At 38.3% G+C, this 14,516-nt stretch overlaps 1 long non-coding RNA gene across 1 annotated transcript; it reads left to right on the top strand.

Annotated features, from left to right (window-relative positions):
• The first annotated feature begins 1,062 nt into the window (after positions 1 to 1,062).
• On the top strand, positions 1,063 to 11,009 carry LOC126815616 (uncharacterized). The gene is made up of 4 exons (XR_007678000.2): positions 1,063 to 1,175; positions 6,096 to 6,184; positions 7,348 to 8,020; positions 10,350 to 11,009. It is a non-coding gene; the product is annotated as an uncharacterized LOC126815616 (long non-coding RNA).
• The last annotated feature ends 3,507 nt before the right edge of the window (positions 11,010 to 14,516 follow it).

Below are 14,516 nucleotides of genomic sequence, written 5' to 3'. Positions count from 1 at the left end.
GCTGCCAGCAAGCATACATTTTATAGCAAGGGAGTGGGCGCAGCGGGAGAGTAAGAGGGGGTGGGGGTAAATTAGACTGCAATTTGATATATCTTGAAGACTTGCTATCCCTAGAGAAATACAGAAAGGTGTTTAATATTTCTGGGTTAATTATCAAAAATAATGCTGATTCGGACTGTTGTGAATATTGAAATTTCTCTGGAAAAAACACGTCAAGACCGATTTTATAGGACCTGGGAATCCGGGGGGGGGGGGGTCCAGTCGGCGGCATAAAATAAGGTGGATTAGCTAACCGTGTGTGGGGTGGGGTGGGGCACTTATTAACGTCAAATCTTCTTATGCTGTTTTTGACGAAAACGGTTTATTTATGCATGACCGCTAAATTCTCACATCTTTACACATGAGATGAGTCAAGTTATCTTGCTTTGCTTATTGGTACTATTACTTTAACTTATTCGTTGACTAGATGAAGCTAGAGAAACCTTCTACCAGAAAATGGAGGAACTGCAGTTCGCTAAAGATAGAAAGCTGCAAGTCGAAAACCAAATCATGAATGAATGGGCAAGTTAAAGAAAAGTTCTGAGATTGTTTTAAATTTAACATAAATTATCTGTCCTTATTAACAACGTTTTCATTATTAATAAGTAAGAGAGAGAGAGAGAGAGAGAGAGAGAGAGAGAGAGATCATTTCGGGACTAGCATATGGTTCAATTTTATTTCAAGAATTCGTTTGCGCGTAGGGATCTTTAGCAGTGGGAGGAAACTGGAGGACCCGGAGAAAACCCACGAGGTTGGACAGGCGACCCTACTCCTTGTCACGTACAACCGGGGAATCTATTAATAAGAAATATTAAAGATTAGAATGCACACGTAAATATTGGGGACTGGTTAATTTCTAGAGATTATCAATAATTAAATGGTAAATGTCACAATTCTTCAACAAATTATAATATTTGAAAGTCCATTTGTTACGATTAAAAAAAATCACCACGGAGATTTATAATCGAAACTATTCACATTTTCAATTTTGTGGCAATTGAATTTTATATTTAATTTATTGTAGTCTTTAGTAAACGACCACGTGTCCGCAACAAATGAAGAAAAGGAGAAAGTTTTAGAAGAATTAAACACTATTGATGATATTCGTCTTGATAGGATAACAAATGCCATTAATGGTAAGAACCATAACCTTTTTCCACTTTTGCTAAGAATTGAATAAGCGGTTGCCATGCAAGGCACACCCACATTTTGCAAGAGATGGACAAATTAAAAACGATTTTTCATACTATCAGTGGTCTTAATCCAGGAAGTAATGGTCCGATGAACGCAAGTATCGATAGGAACCCAGATATTTGGGATATAATCATACATTTTAAGTTTCATCAAAATCAGTTAAAATTTGTGACCTCTAGATGGTCCAAAACCTTTTAGTCTAGGTAAGATAGCCTAAGTGAGGCCAGTTGCTGCAATATAAATGCCGATCACGGTTTATGGTCGGCCTAGACGTATATTATCACCAAAAAAAAAAGAAAAAAAGTCCCAGTCCGAAATCCATGCCCAAATGGGTCAAATTGGCCAAAATCCAAAATGGCTGCCGATTTCCACCCAATTATCATAATATGATTGAGTTTGGTATCAAAATATACGTTTTTGGGGTAACTGAATCCATTTCCATACACACTTTTGTGATAATTGTTGTCGCTGAATCAATATTGGGGGTTATTCAAGATGGCGGACAGTTTTGGCTGGGAAATTCGAATTTTACATAAGCATCAAGTTCGGTGTCAAATTATACGTTTTCGAGGTGGGTGAATCCATTTTTGTACATATTTTAGCGATTAAGTGGCTTCCTTTGTCAATGTATGAGAAATTTCAATTAGGGATTTAGATTTCCGATTGGGGATTGGAGATTAATGATACTCCTACCTTAGACCTAATACAATGACATTCATCCAGTATTAACTAAATTTCATTTGGAGTGTCCCCCAGGTCACTGCGATAGCAGTGTAGGGGTATGTCAATGTATGGTATGTCATGTCTCACATAGGTGTCAAATCTTCAATCATGTGCCACAGAACTCAAATTTCCCGATCCTGCCCCCCCTCCCAAAGTTCCCTAACTTTGGTCTGCCTACCCTAGCACGCCCTTGGCTCATTGTCAAACTTAGTTATGACTTTACACCAAGTTTTACTCTTTCCTAAATTTTTCTGCCATTGAAATTGGTATCTCCGCTCATTATTGAACGTAGGCCAGGGATCTTAATCGGCTCATTATTGTCGGCCTCTTTCCGTCATTTTCCAAATGAAGGTGGGCAGTTCATTATCAAATGGTTCACTGCATATCTGACAAACAGGCGATACTGTATCAATTTGTGTTTCAACATATGAATCGTTTTGTGAAATAAATTCGCCACGTGTTTTAATAGATTTGGCCATCTTGTCTCAATTTTTTTTTCGAGGTTGGTGATCGAAATCGGACACACCCACGACGCTGCGTCCACAGTGGGCTGAGAGTGGCCCCTTTCGCCATGCTTGCTACGCTGCTTCCGTAGTAAGCAGTGGTTGGCCAGAGTGTCTAAATGAAATTTAGACGACGCTGGATGAATGCCATCGTATTAGATCTGAAGCAGACTGGACTACTCTTAATCCTGAAATCTCCAATGGGATTTTCACATATTATTATTTTGACCAAGGGGAGCCAGTTAATTACCAAGATGAAAAGATGTGTCGAAAATAGGATCAGCTGCCTCTAACACGTATATTTTGACACCAAATTTGGTCATTTTATCATATTATGATAAGTGGATAAAACTTGCCATTTTCGAGTCAAACCTGGTGGCCATTTTGGATTTTGGACAATTTGACCCATGTACGGATTTCGGACTTGGACTTTTTTCGGTGATAATATACGTCTTAAAAGACCATAAACCGTGATCGGCATTTCTATTGCAGCAACTGCCCGGAATGGTGCGAATAAATGGAGTTAAAGTGCCTGGACTATTTGTATTACATATTTTTACACTATTTGCGTATGTGGAGCGGCCATTTTGTCGGGCAGTTTCGGTCCTATTTTTGCAAAATTCGAACTCAACCATCATCAGGGTAGTGGTCATACATTTAAACGATGTTTAAAATCGGATAAAAATTGTGGCCTCTAGAGGGTCCACACGCTAAAATCGCAATTTTTTCGCATATTCAGGAGCCATAATCCAGGAAGTTAAAATTCGATTTGCGCGAAAATCGACATCAACCGAGATCTTTGGGATATAAATACGTGTTTAAAGTTTCATCAGAATTATGACCTGGATGTTACATACTTTAAAGCTATTTGCGTACAGGGAGTCGGAATTTTTCCGGCAGTTTCAGTCCGATTTTCACGACATTTGTACTCAACCATCATTATGGTGTAACGGTGATATACTATTCAAAAAAAGTAGGGGATATTTGATTTTTAAGTGTTATTAAAGTCACCTAATGAAACTAACGAAGAAACAAATGACAAAATGAAATGAAGTTCACATTCATCGATTTATTCCAAATGATCGTTAGACTAAGTAAGGCACAGACTGACCATTATAAGGGTAAAATGATACCCGGGGTCAAACAGCAAAGTTACCACAGCATCACAACCAAGTCAGTAACGTGTAAATCCTCCTCTGTTTGCCAAACAAGCATTGATCCGACGTGGCATACTCCTAATGAGACGTCTAAGGTCATTTTGGTCCAGATTGTCCCATTCCTGTTGCAACGCAGCAGCAAGTTCTTGGACATTGGCAGGACGTTGTTGACGTTGACGTAACCTCTGTCCAAGCATGTCCCAGACATGCTCGATGGGGGAGAGGTCGGGACTCAGTGCTGGCCAAGGTAATGTGGTGATGTTCTGTTGTTGGAGGTAACCTGTAACGATCCTGGCCCTGTGACATCTTGCGTTGTCATCCTGGAAGATGAAACGGCGGCCATGACGTCGTGCGAACGGCACAACATGGACTGCCAAGATGTTGTCCCGGTAGTACTGGCCTGTAACACGCCCTGCAACAACATGTAAAGCCGTTCTTCCAGCAACAGTGATGCCTCCCCACACCATAACAGAACCACCCCCAAATCGATCATGTCTGATGACGTTAACGTCTTGGAAGCGCTCGTTTCGACGAGGCCACACCCTCCTACGTCTGTCCAAAAAATCAACAGTGAACCTTGACTCATCTGAAAACATCACATTGCTCCAGCGTCGATTATCCCAGTGTTGACGATCCCTACACCAACGACGTCTTGCCTGAATGTGATGATCTCTCAAACAAGGGATCACGCGAGGAAGTAGGGCGCGAAGGTGACCCCTATGCAGTCGATTCCGAATCGTCTGGCCACTCACTCTCACACCAGTGTCTGTTTGAAGACGAGCGCTGATCTGATTTGCTGTGATGACACGATTTCTCAAGGCCAAGGTACGGATAAATCGATCCTGGGCTTGAGTTGTCGCCCTTGGTCGACCTGAGCGTGGTCTGTCCTGTACAGATTGTGTATCACGGTATCTGGACCATAGCCTGCTTATGACAGACTGAGAAACATTCATCGTCCGCGCCACAACCGCCTGTGTTGTGCCGATCTGTAGCATGCCAAGGGCACGTAACCTTTCATTTTGGGTAAGCCGACGCATATCAAAATTTGTTTTCTGGTCACTAAAACAATTAAACTGATGTTTCCACCCTGGAATTCAATGCCACAATGACTGTAACATTCAAAGTCAGAGTCGTGCAAATCTTGGGTTGGACCCCCATGATGATCCCAAGCATCACCTGCATTCCATGCGGTAGCTATTGGTGCCTTTGAGCGTCACATGTAACTGGAAATGTTTCTTCTGTTAGGTTCTATAGTGACTTTTTTCGTAGTCATTTGCATATTTTAGTATTATGCCCCCAAAATCAAATATCCCCTACTTTTTTTGAATAGTATATATATATTCGAATGTTGTTTTTTTTAAATGGGATAAAATCGGATTAAAATTGTGATCTCTAGAGGGTCCACAACCTTGATATACCATACTTTTACACAATTTGCGTACGAGGAGCAGCCATTTTGTCCGGCAGCTTCGGTCCGATTTTCACGAAATTCGAACTCAGCCATCATTATGTCATAATTATGGTGTAACGGTGATATATTCGAACGGATAAATCGGATAAAACGTGATTTTTCGTACAATCAGGGGCCAAAATCCAGGAAGTTACCGTCCGATATTTGAGAACATCGAAAGGAACCGAGATATGTGGGTTATAAACATACATTTCACGTTTAATCAAAATCGGATAAAACTTGTGACCTCTAGAGTGTCGGCAAGCTAAAAACGTGATTTTTCGTACAATCAGGGGCCATAATTCAGGAAGTTACGGTCCGATATGTGCGAATATCGAAAGGAACCGAGACATGTGGGTTATAAACATACATTTCAAGTTTAATCAAAATCGGATAAAACTTGTGACCTCTAGAATGTCGGCAAGCTAAAAACGTGATTTTTCGTACAATCAGGGGCCATAGTAAATGAAAGGAACCGAGATATTTGGGAGATAAACCAACAATTATTTCAAGTATCGTCATAATCGGGTAAAAATTTTGAACGGGCGGACAAGGGCGACGACACCATACGTCTATAGGCCTACGTCCAAATGAAAATGTGTGCGTATAAAAATTGTTACTTTTTGTATAATCAGGGGCCTTAATACACGAAGTTACAGCCCGATACATGCCAATATCGAAAGGAACCGAGATCTGTGGGATATAAACCGATATTTCAAGTTTTCGTCAAAATCCGATATAAAATTGTGACCTGTATAGTGTCCACAAACACACTGTGGACGGATGGACTGGGGCGACGACAATAGAACAGATGAATTATGCATTATGCATTCATCATATTAACACAGATACAGAAATATCCCCCTAGAAATATCCTAACTTCACCAGAAGGGGTTCACCGTGAAAGAATACATACTGCTCTAGAATGGTTAAACTTTTGACTTTGTAAAGAAGAAACCTTCTGTCCGAAGTACGCCAAACTAGTGTAATTAATACAATAGTAATAAGACTAATTGTATTATTTTATAGAATCACCAGAAGGGGTTGACCGTGAAAGAATGCATACTGCCCTAGAATGGTTAAACCTTTGTAAAGAAGAAAGAAACCTTCTGTCCGAGGTACGCCAAATTTTCTTTTATTATTGTTTAAAAGCCATTAGGTTCATCTGGATTTTCCGACGTGGTTTCCTCTTGTCAGTGGTGCAGGATGGAGGACCTGGCAAGGACAGCTGTCTAGTCGTTCGGATGTGACGATAAATTGAGGCCCCGTGTACACATTAACGTGCACATAAAAGATCCCTTGGCAGTTGGAATTCGATATAAGTGTAGGCCATAGTGCCGCTTTCCGGACAAAATTTCCCTTATAGCACACTGCATGGCGTATGCCCGTCTTTATTAGCCTATAAGAAGGGGCAAAACAGTATGACGTCTAACCCCATTTCATTTCATTTATAAAACAGGTTATTGCGATTTGAAAATTTGCATCTGGCATACATCTAGATTTCGAATAATAATTTAATGTATATTCCTAACACATCGTTAAATCTACACCCATCTACATCCACAGGGATTAATCTACATCCACAGGGATAAATCTACACCCATCTACATCCACAGGGATTGATACAAGTAATTGTTTTTACGAGATTGCATGTGTAAGCCTACGTATAGACAAAATTGCTTAAATTTTGGACCACGTATACAACGCCTATACAATGTTTTCCCAGAATTACTGAAGAATCTGAGAACTATACAGTCCAAAACTGATTTATAAGGGTCTTAAAAAATATTGCTTAAATTTGGGACCACGTATACAACGCCTACACAATGTTTTTCCAGAATTATTGAAGAATCTGAGAACAATACAGTCCAAAACTATTTATAAGGGTCTTAAAAAATATCCACTGAGTAATTTTATAAACATTTGTAAAACATTAAAGGTTATAGCACTGTAACGTTCAGTTCTAATCCTCGAAGCATACTATTAAATGAAATAATTTTTTTTAAAAAAATAAAAAATATTGCATAATGTCGGTTGAATGGATTCAAATTATCACTTTTGGCTTGAAACAATATCTTTTTTTCCTGGGCCATTGAATTAGATTTAAAGTATTTTCACAATAGAAACGAACTATAGGCCATGTATTCAGTATATTAATTTGTGACGACTGCTTTGTAGAATTGAATACGCAAACAAAATGACTGACGTCGGGTCTACTATGACGTCATCCATATTTTTCTCTACATGTACAATATTCGTTTTGTATATTTCGTTTTTGTAGTTAGATGAACTGGAATATGATTGTCAACACCAAGTTAATGAAACAACTTTTGCACTTGATGTTAAGAGAAAAGAAATGAAACGCCTTGAAGAGATAACTCATGAATACCATGATATGATGGTCAAAGATGAAGAAGATACCGGATTTTACGTCAGAGGAACAATAGCTTGTCAAAGTCTACCAACTTCAGGCGAACCGATGAGCGTTTCTGAATCTTTGTCGGATTTGGCGATTGATGAAGCTATTGATGATGCCAGTCATCTCCATCACTGCGCAAGACGCACCGATCTTCATCAGAATATAGATGATGATGAGTATTTAAGAACACAATCTGCTCAAATGGAACGAAACATGGCAGAATATATGAGGGATCTCAACTTAAGTCCAAATGGCGCTTTGGGAGAAGATGAAGATGAGAATGAAGAAATTAGTGATGTAGAAGGAACACTGTATTCTGATACCGAAGTCAACCTTCAAGATGCTGCGTTAGAGTTTTCAGAGCTAAGAACCACAGATCAAGAAAATGAGAATAAATTCAAACAGCCTGATGATAAACCGACAGTGTTTTCTAAATTGGCAAAAAATGTTGCAGGACCAAATCTTCTTGGAAAAATTGGCCGAAATATACCGCATATGATGGAATCAGGACACTTGGATCAAAGTTCTATAACTGGTAGGATTAATACACTTGTATAAGTACAATTTTATCTTTGTTCTATTCCACTATCATAAACGATAACATTCTAAATTCTCTAGCCCTCTAATTACAATTTAGTTGTCATTTGAATTTATTATTTTTATCTTTGTTATATGTCACTACTATAAACGACAACATTCTAAATTCTCTAGCCCTCTAATTATAATTTAGTTGTCATTTGAATCTATTATTTTTTCCAAATACGACGGCAGCGCCCAAAAAATGAACTTTCATCACTTTACCAGATAGCGCCCGGTCGACAATCCGTGAAATTCGCTAAGAACTAAAATGTGTACACTGACTGATCTCTTGTATTATTCATCATCACACCTTATTAATAATTATCGTATATTTTTACAACATGTTATAACACAACTATCTGAATCGAAATCGATCTATGTATAAAATAGTAATCTGGCTGTGACGAGGGATTTTTGTTGAGTGGTTTATACATCAGGCCAGATAAAGAACTTGTTTTCTAGGCCAAATATGTAATAAAGAGAGAGTAAAATAGGGTTAAACGTCCACTCGACACAATCCAGGTTATTTCGGGACTAACACATGGTTCAATTTTATTTCAATAATTCGCTTGCGCGTAGGGGTCTTAAGCAGTGGGAGGAAATCGGAGGACTCGGAGAAAACCCACGAGGTTGGACAGGTACAATCACGTACAATCGGAATCGAAACCACGACAGTTGACTCAATGACAGACGTTATGGTACAGCGCGCACGTGCTAACCATTCGGCCATCCACCCACCTCATCCCCCGATTGTAATAATAATATACAGCAAAACAACCTAGTTCATTCGGACAGAAACGGCATTTACGATTCTCGTAATTACCAAAAGTATCGATAATGTCATCCATGTCATTTTCAATCACGGGATGGTAAATGCCTGGCAAAGCCGCAAGATTCACAAAATAACCAAAGTAAATCTCGAAAAGTAACTGAAATTAGCGCCTAGCGGAGATAATTTCTGGGACTGCAGTTTGAGTTTGGGAACTAGACGCCCTGAATCAAAATCAGAATCTTATGATCTTCTGAAACCCCGAACTCCGGTTGGGAATTGCACCCCCCCCCCCGCCCTCAGCCCTTTCCACCACACCACTGAATGGGGATGGAATAATTTTAATATTTCTCCTTTAATATCCACTGACATTTTATTTTTTGCATCATTTGGCCACTGCCCCCAAAATTTAATGATTGCCCCCCAAAATCGTTTTGCTCGACTGTGTAGTGTAACACGCCTGAGTGTAACACCGATATATCGTTAAAGTTCACGTATTTATATGATTCATGGTTTATTTATAATTGATTATTTTGTCAATAGATAATTTTGTTGTCCGATATGAAAATATCTGTCCGTCCGTACGTCTGTCCGTCACACTTTTTGGGACACAGTAACTCTCCTTCTAATTGAGCTAGAATGTTCAAACTTGGTGTCGGTGTTTAGTAGGGCAATGCCTTGGTGATCATTTTCTGCTTTGGGTAAGCAGATATATGCGATTTGATTGGTTGGTGCTTTGGGACATGATAACTTTATTTCTAATTAAGTGAAAGTGTTGAAACTTGGTGTATAGTTTAATACATCAATACCTTGACTAAGTTCGACTTTAAGCAATTTGATTGCTCGAGACTTTGGAACACAATAACGCTCCTTTTATTTAAGTTGGGATGTTCAAACTTGGTGTAGGCGTTCATTAGGTGCCTTGATGGAGTTTGATGATGAACATTGTCTACTTACGGTAAGGAGGGATAAGCAATCTGATTGGTTGATGCTTTGGGGCACGATAGCGTTGGTTATAATTAAGTGAGAGTGATGAAACTCCGAGTAATAGATTCATTATATCATTACCTTGACTAAGTTCGACCATGAACATTTTCTGCTTAGGCTAAGGAGCGATATGCAATTTGATTGGTCAAGACTTTGGAACATAACAACCCTGCTTTTAATTGAGGTAGAATGTTTAAACTTGATGTAGATGTTCATTAGGTGAATGTCTTGACTGAGTTCAATGATTAACATTTCGAGCTAAAGCTAAGCAGAGCTAAGCAATTTCATTGGTCGATGCTTTGGGACAAGATAACTTTGATTATATCTGCTAGAGAGTGATGAAACTTAGTGTATAGTTGATAATCAGTTTGATTTCTTGAAAAAAAATGAATGTGCGATTACTTAATATGTGTCATCTGTTTATTTCGGGATTTCCGCGGGGGACATCAGCCTCACTGTTGGCCTGGTTACTTTTGAGAATCTTGAACAAAATAAACTAAATGTCTATTTGCGTTTTTTATATTTGCAGATAAGATTCGGGGACGTTTGGGTTTGAATTTAGATAGAACTAGAGGTGGAAGCCACACTGAAATTAAAAAAGGAACAGGCGTTCATGCTACTGGCAGTGGAACGTTTTCTAAACTAAAGAAGAAATAAACTAAATCTTTAATTTTTCTAAGTTAAATCACAAGAGATACAGCTGAAAGGAAATCCTGTTTATTGTTTATTGTAGTTTATGTTTCTGTTACCCATGTTTTGATTATTTTCGTATTTTGATTATTTTCACATTTTGATTGAAATAAACATTTGAGATAATTACCCTGAATGCTTACATTCTGTAATATAAATTAATATTTACAGTAGTCAGTTTAAGTTACACTTCTAATACCATCAGTTACATTTATGGTGATAGACATTTTTCTTGAATTGTTGGAAATTAACAAACAGACCTGAACACGAGTTTCGATCACGACAATTCGAATATCCCGGGGGGTCTAAATGATGAACCAAATATTTCAACGTCTTTAAATTGGAAGAAGAGTTAATTATTATTAAATTATTCTTCCTAAAGAGAGTTCTTTATTTCGCTCTAGTCTAAAACTACAAATCAGATGATATTTATTTCTAAAATTTTGCATTTATATATTTACTTCCGCACCAAATTACAAACATTTCTCTCACATACTTAAAAGGCCTTATACTGGCTTCTGGTTTGTGTCACAATCAACCTTGTAGGCCTACCCATTCTTTATATTCAGTTTTTAGTAGACATTAGATTGTAACACGGACGTTCACAATCTCATATATGTAAATCTTAAATTAAACCAGTACTTCCAAAGACCATTTAGTTGTTTTTATCTGCAGTTCAAATTATTGAAAATATGTTTTGACTAGCCCGGTTGACACGGTGTTGCACGGGTAGTGTTCTGAATTGGAAGTAGTACCTCCTGGATAGCGAATCAGCGCCTCACTTTTTTTCACAAGTAATCGGTGTGAATTAATCTTTGAAAGAAGAATTATACGTACGTACTATTTGAAGCAAGCACTAACAATGCAATGAGATCCACCTCGGGATTTGCAGACTTGATCCCCACAGCCCAGCTTAGCCATGAGCCAAATGGGCCCAGGTTCAGGGTCCAGTGGTTAAGGGGGTCCGCAGTTCATGGAAAAAAGATAATAATAAAAAAAAACTATTAAATTCCAGATGAAAGTTCCACTCATCCGTCTAGCGGGCGGAGGTTAGGAGATTCTGAGATCCCTCAACCTTCTTGTGATTGGTCGAAACCCGTGACGTAGGCGATCGCTCGTATGCTAATTATGAGTAGCTTTTCATAGGCCCTCACAAGCTACAAGAACGTTGCTAAAAACGTTGAGATAAATTGTGGTGTGTTTGATTTTAGCTACGATTGGGTGCCTTTAGTTTCACCTTGCAAACTTAAAGGGACTATCCCGATTTGAACAGAGTCTTAAAAATAAAAGTCCGAGTACGTATGGAATTTAAGCGTTAAAATATAGAGGAGTGATGTATCTACACTGTCTCAATATTTCAGTTCAAAATATTGAGTCGTTTGGGCGTGAACGTCAAAACTGCTTATCCGGACACGTAACACTTTTAAGATTTCGGGTCAAATTTTTCGTTGGGTGATCTGATAATCGATTCCCGTTCCTTTAGCGGTCTATACAATGAATGCAACATGTGCTGTACTTGATAACGAAAGGTAAATTTCACCTACACATTATTTTTATAAAATAAAAGTCTGGTTTTATCCAGACACCGCATAATACAACTTGGGACACCGGTCTCAATTGCCAGATGGAGACTGACGGATTTAAGTTGTTTGAAAACGTATCACGTAAATTGAGTTAGTTGCTCGGCCAAAAGGTAGATGATTTCAAGGGATTTTAACACAAATTTATTCTCCAAAATATTATCAGGATTGGCCCTTTAAAGGACAATATCGGTGCCAGTCATTATCACATATGTGATAGAGCTGTTTAAACACATTCCAAATATAATTTTAACACAGAGATCATTGCTACGATAGCTGAGTAATACAGGTTTCCTGAATCGGAAGTGACGAACGCCAAAGGAAAACAGGAGTCATGCCCCTATATAATTGACTTATGTGAAGAGTGATAACAGATACACGGCCGAATTTCTGCCCACTAATAATTCCTTCGAAGACCAAAAGTTGTTATACGGGACTGTAAGAGGATGCCTGACAATTCAATAAAGTAATTGAATGTCATTAGATAAGAGAACACGAGAAAAATAGAAATAGTCCGTACATTCCCTTGTTTATATTCATTCTAATTTATAATTTAAAAAGATGGTAATGCACGGACTTTTTCTGTTTTGCTTTCGTGTCCTCTTATCTAGTGGCAGTCAATTCTTTTTATGAATTGTCAGATATCCTCTCACAGTCTCACAAAACAATTTTTGGTCTTGGAAGGAATTATTAGTGAGCAGAAATTCGCCCATGTATCTGTTATCTCTCGTCACGATGCCTCGTGTTTTTCTTTGGCGTTCGTCACTTCCGATTCAGGAAACCTGTATTACTCAGTTGTCGTAGCAATGACCTCTGTGCTAAAATTATATTTGGAACGTGTTTAATTAGTTCTATCGCGTATGTGATAATGACTGACACCAATATTGTCCTTTAATTTAGTTATTTATGCATGTAACATCTTTCAATAAGTTATTTTTATACTATACTATTAGGACTAATTAAACATATCCAGCCGAATGTAATGAAACAACTTTCGTTTATCTGCAAATATTGTCAGGAGTTTTTATCAAAATTGATACGGACATTCATTTACGCACCTGTGAATAGATTCCCTATTTGACCATGGTCCGCATACAAAGGATATCTTAAGTCTTAGATAGTCACTTAATTTCACTTAAATATACGTAACTTCCTATAAGTTAAGGGTAAGTGGTATTCAAAGTCAATGTTAGGTATCAGATTTTCCCTTAAAGTTAAAGGACAATATTGGTGTTAGCCATTATCACATATGTGATAGAACTGGTAAAACACGTTCCAAAAATAATTCTAACACAGACCATTGCTACGATAGATGCGTAACGAACATTTAAAGAAACGAAACTGACGCAAAAAATGGAAAACAAGAGTTATCCTTCTATATAACCGACCGAAGTAATGAGCGATAACAGATACACGGCCGAAAAGTTGTTATATGAGACTGTGAGAGGATGTCCGCGCATTACCATGTTTTTATTGAGTATAGAATGAATAAAAACAAGGGAATGTACGGGCGATTTATTTTATTCATTCCCATATATATATATTTTAAGTTAGCTACGGATGGGCAGTAGTAAAGATTGCAACATGTTCTTGTCTTGGTTTGTATATAAATGTACAAATATATGATGATGACTGCTGGCCAAAACGTAGCACCGATGATTTACAATTAATTTCTGCCACACCCAACAACAATTAAGGATAATAATCCTACCTGAAATAGGTACAAATCACCGTATTTGAAATCGAGGCGTTATACGCCGTGTCTAGGAACGCCAATTTAAAACCTCCGTTAACTCCGGTTCCCCACAACTCTGCAATGAAAACTCTACACACTCTTCGAACGACGCCATTTGGAGAATTTCTTTCTAAAAGTTTAAATAAATAGTAAACCGGTAGCCGCATGACAATTGTATGAGTGTAGCTACATATCACCATGGACAGTATTTACGTTGTGCCCGTCTAGAAAAATGTAATTTCTATTTCAAAGGGAGATAATTCTGCTATAAATGAAATGGAGTTTAACGTCCTACTGTTCTCCTCCTAAACTGGGCTAATGAAGACGGGCATACGCCATACAGTGTGCTATGAGGGAAATTTTGCCCGGGCAGTGGCGCTAGGGCCTACTCTTATATCGAATTCCAACTGCTAAGGGATCTTTTACGTGCACGCCAATATATACACGGGACCTCGGTTTTTCGTACCATCCGAACGACTAGACAGCTGTCCTTGTCAGGCCCTCCGTCCTGCATCACTGACAAGGGGAAACCACGCCGGAAAATCTGGATGAACTTTCTCGGCCAATGCAGGAATCCAAAATTATGTTATAACTTCGCGATAATTAGTTCCTAGTTCCTGTATATCATTTTTCAACATTTAACATTTTTTAACAGAACACGGTAAAGCTTTTAAAACAATTATTGATGAGC

This window comes from Patella vulgata, chromosome 3 (genome assembly GCF_932274485.2).
Source record: "Patella vulgata chromosome 3, xgPatVulg1.2, whole genome shotgun sequence".
NCBI lineage: Eukaryota > Metazoa > Mollusca > Gastropoda > Patellidae > Patella > Patella vulgata.
This window is presented reverse-complemented; position numbering and strand designations above follow the sequence as displayed.